General features: G+C 38.9%; 1 protein-coding gene across 1 annotated transcript in view; it reads right to left on the bottom strand.

The window, feature by feature from the left end:
- SOX2 (SRY-box transcription factor 2) overlaps positions 1-21,084 on the bottom strand; it is a 627,102-nt gene that overhangs the window by 476,372 nt on the left and 129,646 nt on the right. Inside the window, exon 5 of the mRNA XM_064493127.1 lies at positions 20,231-20,361. The gene's annotated coding sequence lies outside the window, so the exon portion shown is untranslated. The remainder of the gene's footprint in view (positions 1-20,230; positions 20,362-21,084) is intronic.

The raw sequence follows: 21,084 nt of genomic DNA, 5'->3' as shown, positions 1-21,084 counted from the left end.
TATATAACTAAGCTTCCCTAAAGGAGACAAGTTAAATTGACTCAAGGTCTAAAACATGTGCTCTTCTTTTCAGAACTACAGGGAACCCCTCTTATAACCACTTCTCTGTGGGTGATATTTAAAATTTCCATTTCTAACCCTAGCCTTCTACCCAAACTAATACCATATTTCAGGTAGACTACAGGACATTTCTATTAGGCTATGGCACAGTAATCCTCAAATCAACATATCTAAAATATCCCTATTTGCCCTTTCCCACAGAAGAAAACAGCTCCCCCTCCTTACTTCTCATGTGTTACTCTAGGTGCCCAGCCCCAAAATATTGACAACATATTTGGATCTTTCCTTTCCTTTGTGCTTCACAGTCAATCAATATGGGTCTGTTTTCTCCTTGATACATTATAGACCTTCCAGCCCTTTCCTAAGGTCACACAGAGTCCTGAAAATATAATATACAGTTTCTAGAGGTTCCTTAATTGATCCTCTTCATCTTCTTTCTCTATGCCTCATTCAGGAAAGCAGTAGTTCTCTCCTTTGATTTACTCACTATTAACTCCCTAACTCATCCTTCTTGAAACTCTCTCTGACTTCTTAGACTCTGACCACTACCCTGATTCTCCAGTCCCTCTAGTTCTGTGTTCCTGGCTCCACCACCATTCATGAAGGATTCTCCCTCATCCCTGAAAGACTCTTGCTGTGATCCTCTCCTCCACACAGTCTCTGGTCACATCTCTCTCTTCAAGATCACCTATGACCTGTATGCTAATGACTCCCAAATCCACTCTCCAGCTCCAGGCCTAAAGCCAGCTCAAGTTCAGTATGTTAAAAACTAACCTTGTGGTCTTCCACAACCCTGCAGGGAATGAGAGAAACAAGTGAGAGAGGGAGGGAGAGAAGGAGGGAGGGAGAGAAGGAGTGTGAGAGAGGGAGGGAGGGAGGGAGAGAAGGGAAGAAGAGGGAGAAGGGGAGGGGAGAGAAGGAGCAAACATGCATTTTTTTTTCCCTTTTCTATCTTGGTAAAAAGTGACACTAAGTTTCTCAAGCAACAAATTCCAGGTCCATGCTCATTGGTCCTTCTGTCTCAATCTCTATTACTCACCAAAACCTTTGAATTACATCCTGTAAATTTCTCCACAGTACTGATGATTATAGCTAGGCAATCTATTGGGATTTTTCACATGATACGATAACATCAAAAACTCTAATTTCTTATTTTAACTTGGGACCAAAAATGGGACTCCCCACAGGAGCATGTTTTATTTTATTTCTTTTCTCCATAGCACATACCACTTTAAACTATTATATAATCCTTAGTTGTATGTCATGTTTATTATTCAGCATCTTCTCCTTTACCAGAATATAAGCTGCACGAAGTCAGAAATACTGTCCATTTTGGCTACTGTTATTTACCCAGCACCTAAAATTATTTCTGACAGAGAGCAGGGAGAGTAAGCACTAAACAACTGTTTATTCAGTAAGTGGATTGTCAGCTAACACTTTATGTCCTTCAAACTTGGACTTGCCTTGGCCTAAGGGGAGTTAAGCAACTTTTCTGGTAAAAAGGAGAAGAGCCAGATGGGGTGGGCCACCCTCAAACCATCCTAAACAGGGCTTTGTTTTCAAAACCCTAGGCCTACAGATATCCTGCTAGAGTGTTTCAGAAGGGAAACACAGAGGCTGTGGAGTCCCATGGTTAAGGAAAAGCAGCCTCGTTCCCATAAGGTCAGATTCCCCAAACCAGGCATAGTGAGGGAGTTCTGAATTCTAAGAATGGCAGAGGCATGAACGTAATGGAAGTGGCAGAACTTCTGATGGTGACAGCCCCAGAACCGACTCAGGGCAACGCTCTCTCTCCAACGGAGGATACCAAAAATGTTCATTTGTTTCCCCAGAGGCTAAAGAGCATGAGGAAAAAAAGCTTTAGCAACTAGAAAAGTCAACCAAAACACCTTCCAGAAGAGGAAAATTTTCTTTCTTATTTAAGTTAATGCCACCCAAAGAAGATACACAAGACAAAATGTCTTCAGAAAAGGGACTCAAAACTACCTAAGCTGAGGAACTACTGAAGGAAATAGAGGTATTTAACCTGGACTAGAGGAGATCCCAGAGAATCCTAAAGACATAGATAGATATAGAGATACAGACTGAGATGCAGATGTGAGGGGAGCTGTAGAGGTGGGTATCAATCTAGACGTGGGTGCAGATTCAAATGCATACATTCTCTTATAAAGAAAGACAACAGACACGGCCTATATAGCTCTGTAAGTCAAACTAAAATTAACAAGTAAAAGCTACAGAGAGAAATTTCATATCAATGTTAAAAAGTGTCTGATTTAACATGATCTAAAATTAGAATGAGCTCATTTAGGGGTGATCCTTAACACTTACAATGTTCAGACAGAGGCTGAACTACCACTTGGGTTGAAGGGTAAATAGGGTATTAAAGGGAACACAAGTATTGTTCCAAAGTTTATCTAGATGTCTGTCAAGAGCTGTGAAGGACCTAGCTGGAAGAGAATTTAGTCTACCTCAGTTGCATAGATGGATGTTAAATAAGAAATGTCTACTCAGGATAATAACAGAATGATTAGCAAGCTCACAAATGCTTTGCAGTCCTGCTCAACTTCAATTCTTAAGCAGACTTAGTTAATGTTGTATACCTTGAAGACATTCAAATATTGACTGAGATGTTATAAAACTATAAAGCTCTGTTACTGGTACTCTACTAATAAGAAATCAGAGTAATTTGAACATAGAATAATATTTGCAGTATCTATTTTTAAAAGGGTCTTGTCAAGGAAATAATGTAAATAAAACTGATATGGATGTGCTTAATCTACCAGAGAATAAAAATGTCAACAATTATAGAAACATTAAATTACAAATACTGCAATGCTAATTAAAACCATCTTATCAACCATTAAAGTAGGTCCTATGGGAATCTCCTCAACTTGGCAGTATTAGTCTAGATTGAGATGCTCTATGAATTTCAAAGAAATAAAATTGATTTCCTTGAAAATGCTACATAACTCAAACCACTTAAGTCAATTTCGCAATCAGTCTTATTTAGCAAAGTTTAACTGTCCTAATCAAAATTTAAAACACTTCTATTTACATTAATGGCTATTAAAGGCACTAATCAAGTCAGAGTTATTTAAGCAATGAAACAACTTTGGTATTAGAGCAAAATCAAACTGATCTGGAAACACAGATAGCTATACAATATTATTGGCTATATACTAACCCTAACTGCATACATTATAGGTAAAAATTATTTGCTAACAAGAAAAATCATGACTGCTGTGATAAGTTCCAATATTTCTGTCATGATCACTTCAAAACATTAACATAATTCCTGATCCTTCCCTTTTCCTCAGACCCCCAGATTTAATCAATCAACAAGACTGTTTGATTTTACCTTCCAAAAAGCATGGCTGATCTGTCTCTGACAGGCTGCTGGGGCAGAGATAATGTCTGTAAGACAGAGACATTATCTCTGTCTGCACCGGTCAACCAACCGCCAATGCCCACCTCCCTCCTCAGTCCTCGCACAGCCATAAGAGTAACCCTCTTAAAACTCCACTGCTTAAAACCATTCAAAGGTTTCCCACTGTATTTAGGATGAAATCCAAACTCCTTTCCAGAACTTGTCATTTACTGCATGATCTAGCACTGTTCTTCCCTATAAAACCACCTCCTATAGTTCCTAGGCTTGCTCTCTTCCCTCTTGACACTCTGGTATTTTTTTGTCTTCTTATAACACGTAAACATATGCTACAGTCTCTTGTAAAGAAGAGTGTCCTTTCTGCAGTTCTTTTTATGTCAGACTCATTCTCATCCTACCAATTTCCCCTCAAAGTCCACTCCTCAGAGAGCCTTCCCCAGCTACCTTGGCACCCATGCAGCCCCAGGTTACCTTGCCATTCTCTATCTTCATCTGAGAATCTCAGTTGTGGTCCTCATAGTACCTGACTCAATTTGCTATTATTTTATTAGCTTATTTTTCAGTCTGTCTTTACGAGATTGTAAACTCCATGGGGAAAGAACCATGCCTGTCTCATTCACTGCTATGCCCCCAGGACTTAACACAGGAGCCAGGCACTCAATAGAAATTCAATATGTATTTGCTAAATGAATGAATGAATGAATGTAAAAAACCATAGTCATTCCTCAATTTCAAAGGTGGTTGAAAATTTTGCATAAATGTGTATATATACGTATGAAAATTTTGTCTGAACCTGTACCCTACAAAATGAAGTTGAGAAATTCAAATATTCTTTTAAGTAATCCAACCATATTATTGCTTCTGACAGACAATAATGGCTCATAAAACTAAGACCCACCTCAAAAAGAAAGCCTTTGGTTAACTCCTCCTGGTCAAGTGCGAATAGAAAGGTATGACCTGCCTGGGGTCTGGCACTTACAGCAGGAGAGCCAAGTTAAAGAGACGGTGAGATTAAGAGATGGAAACTACCCCTGCTCTGACAGAAACACAGCTGAGACAGCACAGTCTTCACATCAGACTTTGACAATGGTCTTGGTGGTGATGATGATGACAACAAGAACAGCATTTGTCAAGCCCCTGCTGTGTGCCAGACACTGTGTCTAAGTGCTTTGCATATATCGACTCCCTTAATCCTTACAGTAACCTTAGTACTAACCATGCTTTACAGATGAGAACCAAGGTTTACACAGGTAAGAATAAGTAGTTTTCAAAAAGTCATACAATTAAGAAGTGTAAGAGCTGAAATGTAATCTTAGGTACTTTGATTCCAGATACTCACATTTTCTGTTAAAGAAAAACCAAAACAGAGGTCACTGTTTGATTACAGCACTAGATCAAAAACTCATAGTCATGTAACCAAAACTTAACAGTCCTGATTTACCTGAAACGCTGACTCTGACCTTAAACAAATAGAACTAGGCTTTCTTCATGTCTTACAGCATGACTTTCCAGCTTCCTAGCTAATCAGCTACAAACAAGAAAACTTATCCAGTAAAAAGGAATATAAGTTTCTAGTAACCAATCACAAGAGAAAGCAATGTGCTTACTCATTCATGCTTTATAAACTAATCTGTAACTACTCAAAGCCAGGCTCCAACCACTTTCTGTTCAAGGTCTCCCTGTTAGCAGTTTGTTTCTCACTCAATAAAATATTCACATAGTATAAGTCTCTCTGAACTTTCTTTTGACACTACTAAGTATACAAAAATGTTTTGAGACATCCCAAGAAGAAAAGGTACCTTATATGGTATTGAGCATAAAATAATGTTAATAGTAACTGCCAGGCCTTTGCAGCCATAAAAGATGTTCACAGATCTCCTCAATGGAGAAATCCATATCGGTTTGGCTCCCAACAATAATGTTACTTTTTTAACCAGGAGGATGAGACTATGACTCTCCTGATATACCTCAGGGGTCAGGTAACAAAGAAATAGACCAAACTAAAGCATCAGAGAGCCAGAACAAAGAGTACTTGGATAAGAGAGAGGACAAAAGGGAAGGTGAGAGAAAAGGAAAGACTTTCACTACTATGTGAGTCAATAAATACAGCCATAGCCAACATTTTGCAAAACATTTCTGGAGACAATGAAAGCCACCTTGATAATACTACTGACAATGATTTTTAATTTAAAGGATCTGGGATAAATAGGAAATATCAAAAAACAATACTGTATTAGTTTCCCATGGCTTCTGTAACAAATTACCACATACGTGGTGCCTAAAAACAATAGAAATTCATTCCCTGCAGTTCTAAAGCTCAGAAGTCTGAGATTAGTATCATCCGACTGAAAACAAGGTGTTGGCATAGCTGCATGCCCTCCGGAGATTCCAGGGAAGAATCCATTCCTTGTCTCTTCCAACTTCTTGAGCTTCCAGCATATCTCTTGACTTGTGGCCATATCACTTCAGTGTTCAATGCCAGGATCTTGAAATCTCCCTCTGCTCTGTCTTCACATCACCTTCTCTGTACAAAATCTCCCTCTGCCTCCTTCTTATAAAGATACATATGATGCCACTTAGGGTCCACCTGGATAAACCAGGATAGTTTCCCCAACTGAATCTCATCTGCAAAGACCTTTTTTCCAAATGAAATAACATTTACAGATTCCAGAGATTAAGACTTGATATCTATGTGGAACCATACTATAGCCTACTACAAGTACAAAGTGCTCTAATGAAAGGAAATAACTAACCATGGCATAGGCTAGTGAGGCACAGGAGCACTACAGAACTGACAGAAGACTGGCAGAACTCAGTACAAGAAGAGGAGTCCCTCCTGGACCAGGAGACAAACCATACTCAATTAAGTGTTTTTCCTACTGCTTTAATGAGATAATTGAAAATGAGAGCCAGCATAATTACTGCATTTTAATGCAAAAAATTTTGCTTAATTCTACAGTGGTTTGTTTGTAATTTTATTCCAAACCATGGGTTCAGTCAATATTGAAAAATTCTTTGCTATCTTTATGGAATTCTAAATTCAAGTGCCAATCCAAATGCACTTATGCAGGAGAACAAAAGAGAGGGTTTCTCTTTCTATTCCAGTACATAAGAATCCCGGGGAAAGGCTCTGATATACAGACCCACATAAGCAAGAGGATCAGCTTGTTCTGATTAGAGGGTGTGTTGAGAGGGAAGAATCTTTAAAGCAAAGGGGAGGCTAACCACCTGAAGAAAAGAGGAAGGTGTACTGGGCAGATAAAAACCGCCAAAGTCCACTGCACTCTACACCAGTGGACACACACCTATTATAACACAACTATATCACATGCACACATATACACATACGGGAAAGGAAAGCACTCACTCCTCCTCCAAGAAAAACAACCCAAAGCTGCATCTGTTTCTGTATCTAGCCAGAAGTTCAGGATCTGAAGATGCCATGGACTTTTCTTCATTGGATCCAGGCATGTCTCTTCTTGACCTTTAACTAAGTGCCTAACTCAGTGATCAAAAGCAGAAGTCCAATCAGACTGCCAGTCCTCAAAGCATGGCTCCCTCACAGTAGTGTGTGGTTTAGGGCAATTAATCCAACCTCTCTCTCTGTTTCCTAACCTGTAAAATGGGGATACTGATAGTATCCACTTTATAAAGTTGTTTCAAGCATTTAATGAGAGCAAGTGTATGAAATGCATAAAGTAAGCATTCAGTAAGTGTTAGGTGGTATGATTACAACCATTTTAGATGATAGAGATACAGCACTAAGCAACATAAATGAAGCTCTGGTCTCCTTAGAGTTTCAATTCTAGCAGGGGAAATAGACAATTTATGGAAAGAGCAAACTCTCATGGTCCTTCCTCTTCCAATAAGGGCACTAACCCCATCATGGAGGCTCCACCTTCATGACCTCATTGAAACCTAATTACCTCTCAAAAGCCTCACCTCCAGGAGAGGAGGCCAAGATGGCGGAGTAGTAGGACACTGGTAGCTCACCCTCTCCCACAGATACACCAAGACTCACATCCACGGACCAGCCAACCAGAACACCTGTGGAACTCCCACAGAACACTGTCCTCTTCAAAAGACAAAGATGCCAAAAATCTGGTAGGAGAAAGGAAAAAAAGAAAGATGAAAAAGCAAAACAGTGTGGGACCGGTCCCATGTGGAGGGAGCGGGAAAGAACAACTTGCGCTCGTTCGCTGGGTCTCCCCCTCTCCAACGGAGAGGCCAGCTGGACGGAGGGGGAGCCTCTGAGGCTCGGATCTGTACGGAGTAGCGCTTGACCTATAGAACTAAGTTAAACGGGCACAGAGGGTCCCTGCGACACCCAGCCCGAGACCCGAGCCAGGAGCTGGGGGCTGAGAAAGGCTGCCCCAGCTTGCGGGGGACGAGGACAGCCGCACTGAGGTAGCCCCAGGGGACTGCAAGGGGCTGCGCAAGGTGGATGAGTGGGTGCACATGGCAGAACAACCTGGGCCCTCCATGAAACAGCAGGGCTGATGTGCCCTGGGGGGAAGGATACATACCCCCATCTCTGAAAACCCACGGAAGGTTTTCGGAGACGAGAGGCGGGGCTCAGGCGCGGCCACCATATCCTCTGGCGCTTGGCACCCAGGTGGGGGCGGGGGCGAAACCTGAATCCAAGCCTGGGGGCTGGGCAGCCTCAAAGGCCAGCGACTTGTTTGCAGCCTGAGTCAGATAGGATCCTTCCGCCCTGGTGCCTCGCAAAGTTCGCGCCTCCAGGACAAACAAGGAGCTGAGTTTGGACACGGAGCAGGGGCGGGGCTGTTCGGTGGTCTTCCTGGGGCTGCCTGCGGAGCACCAACCCGGGGCGGAGCACAGCAGAACAGAGCTTTGGAGCGACCGGCGCCAAGAGATGGCGGGCGGCCCCCCGCCCCGAGGCAAGGCAGAGCGCACAGCGCCACGGAGCCGCGGAGCCACCGGTGCCAGGAGACGGTGGGTGGCCCCCCGCCTTTCCTGCAGGAACGCTGTGCTTGGGGTGGGGGGCGCGATCTGCTTGCCAACAGGCACTGGGAGCAGCACAGACAAGGGTGCCAACAGAGGGCCTCTGGAAACAGCAAGCTGAGTTCGCCAAACAGGGCGAAGACAGAAAGACTTCTCATTAAGAACACACAGTCTCCAGGAGAACACCCCCCCCCCCTTTTTAATCTGTTTTTACCTGTTGTATTTTCTATTACCTTTTCAATTTTTACTTTTTAAAAAATTATATATCCTCCCAGTTTTAATCCCTTTAAAATTTTTTTAAATAATATTATTTTTAAAAAATCCATGTCATTTTTCTCTCTTGGTTTTGATCTCCTGTTATTGATTATACACAGGTTTCAAATATTTTTTCCTCTTTTCTCATTTTTTTAAGGTTTTTAAGAGACGTCTCCACCTGATTGCTATTCTGCTTCAAATTGCTCTTCAATTATTCATTATACACTGTTTTCAACTTTTTTCTCCCCTTTTTCAAAATTCTCTCTTTATCATAAATTTTTTTAATCTGTTCTATTTTTATTACATTTTTAATTTCTACTTTCTAAACAATTGTATATGCTTCTAGTTTTAATTCCTTTAAACTTTTTCATTTAAAGTAGTTATATTATTATTATTTTTTAAAATCCACCTGATTTCATTTTCATTTCTTTTGGGTTTCATCTCCTATTATTGATTATAAATAGGTTTCAAATATCTTTTTTTGATCTTTTTTCCTTTCTTTTAAGGGTTTTTAAAAAGATGTCTCAACTCGAATGCTAGTCTGACTCAAATTGCTCTTCTATAATTGATTATACATTGTTTTCAAACCTTTTCTTCCTCCCTTCTCAAAATTCTCTATTTTATCTTTTTTTAATCTGTTCTCTTTTCTATTACCTTTGTAATTTCCACTTTCTAAACATTTGTAAAAAAAAAAAAAACAAACTTTTTTTCTCCCTTCTTTTAAAATTCTCTTTCTCTCTCTCCTTTTTTTTTATTTTTGAAGTTTTATTCCTACATAGGCATTAAATAGATAAATAAATGAACTCCTTTAAGGACCACAATAGATAACTGATACTCCATAAGCCACAGTGCCAGAGAGATATGAGCAAGATGAAGAAGCAGAGAAACCATTCACAATTAAAAGAACAAGAGAAATCCCCTGAAAGAACAATCAATGAAATAGGCATTGATAGTCTACTAGATCAAGATTTAAAAACAGGAGTGATCAAAGTATTGAAGGAATTAAAAGAGATCGTGTTTAGAGATATAAAACATGTTAAAAATGAAATTGAAGCTATAAACAAGAGCCAAGTAGAACTGCTAAATTCACTGGCTGAGATGAGAACAGATCTAAAGGCTGTGCAAAGCAGAGTAGATAATGCAGAGGAACGAATTAGTGACCTAGAAGACAAGACAACAGAAAGCACCCAATTAGAACAACTGCAAGATAAACAAATAAAAACAAATGAAAGCAACATAAGGGACCTATGGGATAATATAAAGCATGCCAATCTTCACATAATAGGGGTCCCAGAAGGGGAAAAAAGAACAAAGGGGATTGAAAAGGTTTTTGAAGAAATCATGAATGAAAACTTCCCAAACTTAAAGAAGGAATCAAATATCCAAGTACAGGAAGTTCAAAGGGTCCCAAACAGGAAGAACCCAAACAGACCCACACCAAGACATATCATAATCAAGATGGCCAGAGTCAAGGATAAAGAAATGATCCTAAAGGCAGGAAGAGAAAAGCAAAGAGTAAGTTACAAGGGAACCCTCATAAGGCTCTCAGCTGATTTCTCTACACAAACACTACAGGCCAGAAGGGAGTGACAAGATATATTCAAGGTCCTGAATGAAGAAAAGATGCAGCCTAGGATACTTTATCCAGCAAGGCTATCCTTTAGGATAGAAGGAGAGATAAAGAATTTCACAGACAAGCAAAAACTAAAAGAGTTTAGCAACGCTAAACCCACGCTAAAAGAAATATTGAAAAGTCTACTCTAAATAGAAAAGCAGCAGGATGCTACAGAAATGAGAAACTCATAACTGGAAAGGTGATAACTCATGAATTACAAATAAACATGAAATTGTAAAAGAAGAGATCTAAATCATTAGGAGTGGGAGAGGGAAGCAAGAAAACATAGGGTTTTTTTTTTTTTCTTTATTTGTTAAATATTTTATTTTCAGTAGGATGGGTTCAAGATATAGTAATGGACTAATAGACTTTGGACTAATAGAAAAAGATAACCACAAGCTAAAAACTTACAAGGGAGTCACAAAAACTAAATAAAATCCATGATAATACAAAGGAAGATTACCAAACCACAAAAGGAAGAAGAAAGGAACAAAGTGGAAATACCAAATCAACTGCAAAGATAAGTTCAAAATGGCAATAAACACACATCTATCATTAATTACTGTAAATGTTAATGGACTAAATGCTCAGTCAAAAGACATAGAGTGGTAGGCTGGATAATAAAGCAAGACCCTTCAATATGCTGCATACAAGAGACCCCCTTTACGGAGAAGGACACATAGAGGTTGAGAGTGAAAGGATGGAAAAGGATATTCCATGCAAATGGAAAAACCAAAAAAGCAGGTGTTGTAGTACTGATTTCAGACAAAATAGACTTTAAAACAAAGGCCATAAAGAAAGATAAAGAAGGACATTTTATAATGATTAAAGGAGTGATACAAGATGAGGATATTACACTCCTTAATATATATGCACCCAATATAGGAGGACCTAAATACATAAAACAATTACTAACAGAGATAAAGAGGGATGTTGATGGGAATACAATCATAAATGGAGATTTTAACACCACATTAACATCACTAGACAGATCTTCCAGACAGGAAATAAATAAGGCAACAGAGAAATTAAATAATACAATAGAAAAATTAAACTTGGTAGATATTTTCAGAGCATTACACCCCCCAAAAGTAGGACATACATTCTTTTCAAGTGCACATGGAACATTTTCTAGGATTGATCATGTACTTGGGCACAAAGAAACCTCAACAATTTTAAGATAGAAATTATCTCAAGCATCTTTACTGACCACAATGCCATGAAACTAGAAATCAACAACAGAGAAACAAAGGAGAAAAAAAGGAAAGCATGGAGATTAAACAATATGCTATCAAAAAACCAATGGGTCAATGAGGAAATCAAAGCTGAAATTAAAAAATACCTTGAGACAAATGAAAATGAAAGCATAACAACACAAAATTTATGGGACATAGCAAAAGCAGTGCTAAGAGGGAAGTTTATAGCCATACAGGCCTTCCTCAAAAAAGAAGAACAATCTCAAACAATTTAACCCACCAACTAAAAGAACTAGAAAAAGAACAAAAAACCCCAAAAGGAAGCAGAAGGAAGGAAGTTATAAAGATCAGGGAGGAAATAAATAAAATAGAGATTAAAAAAAACATAGAAAAGTCAATCAAACCAAAAGCTGGTTTTTTGAAAAAGTAAATAAAATCGACAAACCTCTGGCCAAACTCACAAAGAAGAAAAAAAGAGAGAGAACAAATCAGAAAAATAAGTAAGGAAAATGGAGAAATTACAACAAATAAAATAGAAATACAGAATATCATATGAGAATATTATGAAAAACTGTAAGTAACCAAACTGGATAACCTAGAGGAGATGAGCAAGTTTCTGGAAACATACTGTCCACCAAGACTGAATCAAGAAGAAACTGACCACTTGAACAAACTGATCACTAGAAATGAAATTGAAATAGCAATAAAAAAAAACCTGCCTACAAATAACAGTCCAGGACCGGACAGCTTCACCGGGGAATTCTACCAAACATACAAAGAAGAACTCATACCAGTCCTTCTCAAACTCTTCCAGAAGACTGAAAAGGAGGGAATACTCTCAAACTCATTCTATGAAGCCACCATCACCCTGATACCAAAACCAGGCAAAGACACTACCAAAAAAAGAGAATTATAGGCCAATATTACTGATGAACATAGATGCCAAAATCCTCACCAAAATATTAGCAAATAAAATCCAACAACACATAAAAAAGATCGTACATCATGACCAAGTGGGGTTCATTCCAGGGACACAAGGGTGGTTCAACATACACAAATCAATCAATGTAATACATCACATCAACAAGAGAAAGGACAAAAACCACATGATCATCTCAATCAATGCAGAAAAAGCATTTGATAAAATTCAACACCCATTTATGATAAACACTCTCACCAAAGTGGGTATAGAGGGAACATATCTCAATATCATAAAAGCTATATATGACAAACCTACAGCCAGCATAGTACTCAATGGTGAAAAACTCAAAACCTTCCCACTAAAATCTAGGACAAGACAAGGATGCCCACTATCACCACTCCTATTCAACATAGTCTTGGAAGTCCTAGCCACAGCAATCAGGCAAGAGAGGGAAATAAAAGGGATCCAAATTGGAAAAAAAGAGGTAAAAGTGTCACTATCTGCTGATGACATGTTACTATATACAGAAAACCCTAAAAAGTCCACACAAAAACTAGTAGAGCTGATCGAAGAATTCAGCAAGGTAGCAGGTTACAAGATTAACGTTCAAAAATCAGTGGCATTTCTTTACACTAATGATGAATCAACAGAAAAAGAAAGTAAAGAAACAATCCCCTTTAAAATAGCACCCAAAGTAATAAAATATCTGGGAATAAATCTAACCAAGGAGGTGAAAGAATTATACACAGAAAACTATAAACCATTGATGAAGGAAATTAAAGAAGACTTTAAAAAGTGGAAAGATATCCCATGCTCTTGGATTGCAAGAATCAATGTTAAAATAGTCACACTGCCCAAGGCAATCTACAGATTTAATGCAATCCCTATCCAATTACCTAGGACATATTTCACAGAACTAGAACAAATCATAATAAAATTTATATGGAACCATCAAAGACCTAGAATTGCCAAAGCATTACTGAAGAGAAAGAAAGAGGCTGGAGGAATAACTCTCCTAGACTTCAGACAATACTATAGAGCTACAGTCATCAAGACAGCATGGTATTGGTACAAAAACAGGCATATAGACCAATGGAACAGAATAGAGAGCCCAGAAATGAACCTACAAACTTTTGGTCAGCTCATCCTCGACAAAGGAGGCAAGAATATACAATGGAATAAAGACAGTCTCTTCAGCAAATGGTGTTGGGAAAACTGGACAGCAGCATGTAATGTAATGAAGCTAGAACACTCCCTTACACCATACACAAAAATCAACTCAAAATGGATCAAAGACTTAAACATAAGACAAGATACAATAAACCTCCTAGAGGAAAATATAGGCAAAACATTATCTGACATACATCTCAAAAATTTTCTCCTAGAAGAAATAAAAGCAAGAATAAACAAATGGGACCTAATGAAACTTACAAGCTTCTGCACAGCAAAGGAAACCATAAGTAAAACAAAAAGACAAACTACAGAATGGGAGAAGATCTTTGCAAATGAAACCGAAAAAGGCTTGATCTCCAGAATATATAAGCAGCTCATACGACTTAGAAAGAACCAAACACCCCAATCCAAAAATGGGCAAAAGACATAAACAAGCAATTGTCCAAGGAACATACAAATGATCAATAAACCCATGAAAAAATGCTCAGTATCACTAATATGAGAGAAATGCAAATCAAAACTACAATGAGGTATCACCTCACACCAGTCAGAATGGCCATCATTCAAAAGTCCACAAATGACAAACGCTGGAGAGGCTGTGGAGAAAGGGGAACCCTCCTACACTGCTGGTGGGAATGCAGTTTGGTGCAGCCGCTGTAGAAAACAGTATGGAGATTCCTCAAAAGACTAGGAATAGACTTACCACATGACCCAGGAATCCCGCTCCTGGGCATATATCCAGAAGGAACCCTACTTCAGGATGACACCTGCACCCCAATGTTCATAGCAGCACTATTTACAATAGCCAAGACATGGAGACAGCCTAAATGTCCATCAACGGATGACTGGATAAAGCAGAGGTGGTATACTTATACAATGGAATACTACTCAGCCATAAAAACCAACAACATAATGCCATTTGCAGCAACATGGATGCTCCTGGAGAATGTCATTCTAAGTGAAGTAAGCCAGAAAGAGAAAGAAAAATACCATATGAGATCGCTCATATGTGGAATCTAAAAAACAAACAAACAAACAAAGCATAAATACAAAACAGAAATAGACTCATAGGCATAGAATACAAACTTGTGGTTGCCAAGGGGGCAGAGGGTGGGAAGGGATAGACGGGATTTCAAAATTGTAGAATAGATAAGTAAGAGTATACTGTATAGCACAGGGACATATACACAAGATCTCATGGTAGCTCACAGAGAAAACAATGTGACAATGAATATATATATATGCTCATGTATAACTGAAAAATTGTGCTCTACACTGGAATTTGACACAACATTGTAAAATGAGTATAAATCACAAAAAAATGTTAAAAAAAAAAAAGCCTCACCTCCATATATCATCACATTAGGAATTAGGGCTTTAACATATAAACCTGGGGAGGACACAAACATTGAGTCCACAACAGACTCTGTGGGGTTACAGAAAAAGATAAAATACAGTCTGAGTCCTGGAAGAGCTCATAATCTAGTGAGGATGCTTTACAGGTAGTAGAAAGGCATAAGTGCTTCAAAAAATACACAGAGTTCAGTTGATATGAAGATTACTTCAAGAGTGGGAGGCAAGGAGCTGATCTGCAAGAGAGAAGACACTGAAAAAATGCAAATGGTCTTTACATGGGCAAGTGTCCGCTAATAGCTCAGGGAGGCTGGATCACAGGGGCCAGATGCAGAAAGGGCAACCAAGAGGCTGCAGGGGGAGGGAGAGCATGCTGGCTTTTGGACTTGGTGAGGATTACAGGGGAATCTCTGAAGAACTTTAAGAACTGATTGGAGGCATTGTATGACTTTCCTAAGGCTGCTGTAACAAATTACCACAAAATTTGGTAGCTTAAAACAACAAAGATTTATTCTCTCACAGTCCTGGAGGCCAGGTGTTCAGTGTTAGCAAGGATGGTTCCCTCTGGAGGCTCTGAGTGAAAAATCTGTCCCCTGCTTCTCTCCTAGCTTCTGGTGACTGCCAGCAATACTTAGTGTTCTTATAATGTAGACATGTCACTCCAATTTCTGCCTCTGTCTTCACATGGCCTGCTATCCTCTGTGTCTGTGTGTCAAATCTCCCTCTCCTTTCTCTCATAAGGACACCAGTCATTGGTCCACCCTATATACAGGATGATCTCATCTTGAGATCCTTAGCTGAATTACTTCTGCAAAGATCCCTATTCCAAATAAGGTCACATTCTGAGGTTCTAGATAGACATAACTCTTCAACCCACTAGAGGCACATTCAGATGGACTGGTATGATTAAGCTTGGAGGTAAAGATAACTATGACTGTTTCCCCCAAAAACACACATGGAAGTCCAAAAAGACATATGTATCCAAATGTTAATTTATGGTATTACAATTTGTAATTGGAAAGGTAAGAAACAATATAAAGGTCAGGCACTAAGAGACTTACCAAAGATATTATACTGCATCTCTACCATAGAATACTAGGCAGGTGTTAAAAAGGATAAAGTACATCAATATTGAGTGAAAAAAGTCAGGTGACCAACTGTGTAAAGTGTGGTCCATTTTGTGGTAAAAATAGAAAAGTTAGAAAGATATCTGGGGATATTATTAAGTCTGAAGAGGGGCTGACATAAAGAAAGCTTTTATTTTATGGATTTATGTATTTTCTAATATTTTAAATGCCCATGTTTTACTTTTACAAATTGAAAAAATATATATTCTTTTTTGGAAGAAACTATATGCTTAGGAGGAAGAAAAAAATTAGCTAGGAAGCAACGTGTCATCTGACTCAATATGACTTTGAAAAAAATCATCACAATGAAATTTAAATGTAAAAGGCTGAAGAACTACATTTTAAAATTCTGTAATACAAATTAGTGCTATACACAGAATAAATTCTGGTAGTTACAGAAATATTTTTAAGAATATCCCAACAACAGATGAATTCACAGCAAAAAATATGTTGACCATCTATCATTACATTGCTGATTTAGCTGGGCTGGACAGAGGGTTTCTGGCTGAGGCAAGTGATTACAACCGCCTCACAATTCTACCCCTGAATCACCATGACAACATGAACATATAATTATATACATGCATTGGAAGAAAACCAAAGAATGAGAAATACAAAAGCATGCAGGGATAATTTGGGGGGGGGGGTTCTGTAAAGGAAAACACAGAAGAAAATGATTTTTTAAATGTTTCTTACAAAAGAACACCATGTTTGTGAAAATAGTCAATTAAATGGATTTAAGTATAACATAATTTAAACACTATGGCCATTTCCATCCTTTAGCCCTCTTGATTTATCAAAGCTCTCAATAGCATACTCAGGAGCATTCAAACAACACTAAACAGCAATAAAGCTTTTCTAAGCTTCCTGTAATTTGAGTGACAATTTCTATAATTACAAGTATTTGACAACTTTTTTTTTATCATTTCTAAATGATTATGAATATCTGCGAGTTTAGAAGATTATATTTTGAAATGAATGTATATACAAACCTACCATAGAAAAGCAAAATAAATTAAGCTATTACTATGTTTAGGCTGTGAGTTTATAGTGTGATATATCTGAAATAGGAATTTTCAAATAAAGCTAAAGGAAGGGGTTAGTTACTAGATCTAAACACTAGTTGAAGCAGCCTGATTCCCTTTTGTTGGTGGTTCAGATTTTTCAGAGTAGAATCATGTAATTAGCCTCATCCGCATTGGAGCGATATGGAAGGAAGACCTTTAAAATACATGAATCTGTGCCAACATTCAAGAATAAAGAGGGGAAGGGAAATGATCAAACATACCTGAAGCATGTATTAACCCCTATAGATCTGGGGAGACTAAGTAAATCTGCCAGCCATCAAGAACTAGGGGGAGCTTCTTTGTTCAACATTAAAAAGCATTTATCAAGCACTGTGTTGAGCATTTGGAATAAGAAATAATCTCCAGTATCCAATGGCTCACCAGCGAGTTGGGAAGACAAACAAGTAAGTAATTACCATAGCAGAACAACATCTGTAGATAGGAGGCCCACACTCCTCACTGCCTGAGACAATTCCAGTTTATACCTGTATTTTTGCCTTATTTTAAAAATTAGTATTAATAATTTCAATCTCAAATGTGAACCAGTCTAGACAATAAATCATGTGATCATATTCAAAGGAATACTAAGGGAGCCACAGAAAGGCACTTGCTGCAGCACTGAGGGGGCTTCCTGGAGGAAATACTACCTGAGGTAAATCATAAAGGATAAATTAATTAACCAAATGGAGAGGGTGAAATACCTAGCAAACATTCAAGATGAGCTGATGGCATCTTGTCTCAAGTATTTTCCTAACACAAGAATCTTCCTTTGCACTAACAGTTGTAACATCACAAATGTGGAGGATACCAGTTCCCAAACTCCTTTAATAAGCCTCTCACAGATTCCAGATTCCAGAAGCACGTATGCAAATAACACTGGGGCGCTTCATAGTTTGTCATAAGCTATTTCCTCCCAGATATCAGGTAGAATAATGATCACAGTGGGGCCTATAGCCACAATTATGTTCTAGACAACATCTCCTACATTAGTGTTAGTTCAGTATTATTTTTCTTTCAGAAAAGGCTCCTCCCTCACCAGGTGAGGATGTCAATTACATAGCCCATCCCTCCCACCAAGTGGGATAACATGTCACCGAGCAGAGCCAGAGTCTTTCTGGGAGAATTGATCAAGGGTGATAGGATATCACTAAACATAATGAACTGCTGGTGACCTTCTTTGCCACCACTTGTTAAATCCTGCCTAAAAGTGAATTCAACACAAAATAAAGCAGACCTGAAAGAAAAAAAGAGAGCCTTGAAGACCTTCTTTGAATCCCTATATGCAACAATGCCTGATACCCTTAGATTTTACCAGTATACAGGCTAACAATTCCACCTTCAGTTGTACCAAGAAAGCATCTTTATTTCTCTGTAATTGTGTAGTTCCACGTGGGGGAGGCAGGGTTGAGGAAATACTAGTCTTAGCTGGTAACCTCAGTTAAAACCAGTAATTTAACTCAGTCACTGCTTAAAAGACTTAAGTAAATTGTAGTGTTTCCAAGTTCTGAGCCCACCCACTACTCTTTAACAAAGTATGTAGCTGTGTGAGAGAAATGGCCTGGGGTCGTTGGAGGGGAAATGAGATTCTTTCATCCACAAGCTGTTCTCAGGGCTCATGTTAATTTCTACAGCAGAGTGGCTGTTCTGGCTATTCCATGGACTGCTGACCAGTGAGGTATGACTGGTCCCATGCCTGATCATTCTGTGGGCATCTATTGCTGTTGAAGGCTATAAGTATTCTCCTGGCTGGGTCAGTGCTCTCAGTGAGCACTGGTCACCTCTTTGCTGAACTAGACCCCACCCTGGCTCTCACAAGGGCCATGGTCTTCCCTAAGGTAGACTGGAACTCTCATTTCTCCTCTGGTTCAGGTGTCCACACTAAGCCCCTGACTGTGAACTTGGTCCCCATCACAAGGAAAGACCCACATTCAGCTACCTTCCCCATCCCTCCAAGGGTACAGGTGAACTTCTGGATTCTTTCCACACTACATGGGATCTAAGGGAGACTCAGAACGCCTAAATAAATTCAGATCCTCTCTCCATCCAACCATGCTGAGCCAAAGTGACTGGGATATGGCTGTGCAGGCTGCTGGGGTGACCTGCTTCCAGACTGCAATGAGAACTAGGGCAGGAGCCCCTATATCTATGACCATCCCCCACCGAAGACTTCAGCCTAGAGAGACACACATCTCATTATCTGTTTTCCTACCCTTAGTCTAGAAGGGTGAAAAAGACCAACTTTTCCCCTTTTTTGGCTTTTGTTTTTGGCAAGACCTTCCATATTTAACTCTGTAATCAAAAAAGCAAAACAAATCAAAAACAAAAACCCCATGATCTGATTTACTAGCTTGCCCCTTTACATATCAAAGGAAGAAATAAAGGAGTTTACAAAATCCTTTTCTTTATCAACCTACTCTCACTTTCAAGTTTATCACACCTTGCATGCTTGAAAATTCTGTTTTGGTAATAGCTGATTATTAATCTTTTCTTTCTCTTTACACCCCTGCAGTTACAACCTTAATTTAATCCTGCCCTCATCTCAAGGTCCTGTACACCCCAAAATAAGTGAAAGCATATTAATTTATTGATTAAATTATTATTCCTAGATCAACAGTTCTCAAAGCATGATTCTGAGGTTAGCAGCATTGTTAGAAATGCAGATTCTTGGACCTTCCCAAGAACAACTGAATCAGAAATTCTAGAGATGGGTCCCCCAAATCTGCATTTTAGTGAGCCCCTAGGGCATTCTTGTGCATGTTAAAGTTTGAGAACCACTGCCTTATGTGTATTTATATAAAAGAGCCTCCTTGAAAATTATTAAGGTATTCTCACAGCATTCTCCAGCCTCAAAATGGTCACAGTATCATTTTAGGAGCGTCACTTTGGGCAGCCTCCAGGCTGATATAGTATTTCTGTTTAATGTTTCCTTCTCTCAGAGGAGTAATGACATGGGAATGAGGAAGAATATAAGAGATGGTCTTCTGTGGACATGAACAGCAGAACCATGAAATAATTGAGGACCACAGCATTTCCTGAAGCTCTGAGTAAACAGTCTGGGCTCCAGGTGCCTGGCTTGATGTCATCTGAAATGAGAAACAGGAACTCTACTTACAGGCATGTGTCCAGCCTTCACCACTCGAAGGTTTGCCAGCTTATTCTTGGCAGTCTGGGAGACGACGTGCACATTTTCTCTCTCATGTCTCCTCATTCCGTAGAGAATTATGACTCTATCTCCTCTTGAATCTTAAATATTAAGATAGAGGGTACTTAACTTTCTGTCCAAAAATTCCCAGACTCCAAAGGCATGTACTATACTCAGTTGGCAAGACATGTGACATGAAACAGATATGTAATTTAGAAAACCCTTAAGAATGAAAGAAGTAATATGCATAAGTAATGATAACACTCATCTGATTAGAGGCTTATTTTTTATTTTAGCCTCATGATAAGCCTATCGGTATATCAATCAAGGTTGTAAGCAATAGAAACTAAATCTAGCTAACTTAAGCAGAAAACTGAAATAGATATGAGTAATTCGATGATTTGAAGGGAAGACTGAAGAAACATCTGTTCATCTGAGAAGAAGCAAGAACAAGGGCAATTCCAGGGACCCAAGTAGCAGGAACTGATAGATGTCTCTTCAGGGACTCACCACCAACATAAGCCAGAAATAAGACGTGTTTTTCCACCTTTCCGTAAATCCTCTCAGGAAATACAGTCCCAGAGAAAGACTATGATGGGCTACCTTGAGTGACATGTCCACCCTTTGAAGAAAGAAAGTCAGGACACTTTGAATGATAGTCTCATTAAGGGGGAAGAATAAATCCCCAAAAGGATATTAAGCTGCAGTCTCAAAAAAAAAAAAAAAAGAAAGAAAGAAAAAGAAAAGAAAAGTGGATATTGGGAGGCCAGGAAATGTCCATCACAATAATATCAAAAAGCAAGTATTAGCTGAGGAGCCTGAAG

The sequence above is a fragment of the Camelus dromedarius genome, chromosome 2 (assembly GCF_036321535.1).
Source record: "Camelus dromedarius isolate mCamDro1 chromosome 2, mCamDro1.pat, whole genome shotgun sequence".
Lineage (NCBI taxonomy): Eukaryota > Metazoa > Chordata > Mammalia > Artiodactyla > Camelidae > Camelus > Camelus dromedarius.
The sequence above is the reverse complement of the archived record's forward strand: the minus strand, read 5'-3'. Positions and strand labels throughout refer to the sequence as shown.